Consider the following 348-nt stretch of genomic DNA (forward strand, 5'->3'; position numbering starts at 1 on the left):
CGCTCCCGACACGTGACGGGGAGGGGCGGTCCGGCGGGAAGGGCGGCGGGGAGGGGCGGGGGAGCTGAGGGGAGAGCGGGCAGGGGGAGCGGAGACACACCGGGAACCCCGAGGGCAAACCGGGCAGGGGGAGCGGAGACACACCGGGAACCCCGAGGGCAAACCGGGCAGGGGGAGCGGAGACACACCGGGAACCCCGAGGGCAAACCGGGCAGGGGGAGCGGAGACACCCCGGGAACCCCGAGGGCAAACCGGGCAGGGGGAGCGGAGACACACCGGGAACCCCGAGGGCAAACCGGGCAGGGGGAGCGGAGACACACCGGGAACCCCGAGAGCAAACCGGGCAGG

The sequence above is a fragment of the Sylvia atricapilla genome, chromosome Z, assembly GCF_009819655.1.
Source record: "Sylvia atricapilla isolate bSylAtr1 chromosome Z, bSylAtr1.pri, whole genome shotgun sequence".
Classification (NCBI taxonomy): domain Eukaryota; kingdom Metazoa; phylum Chordata; class Aves; order Passeriformes; family Sylviidae; genus Sylvia; species Sylvia atricapilla.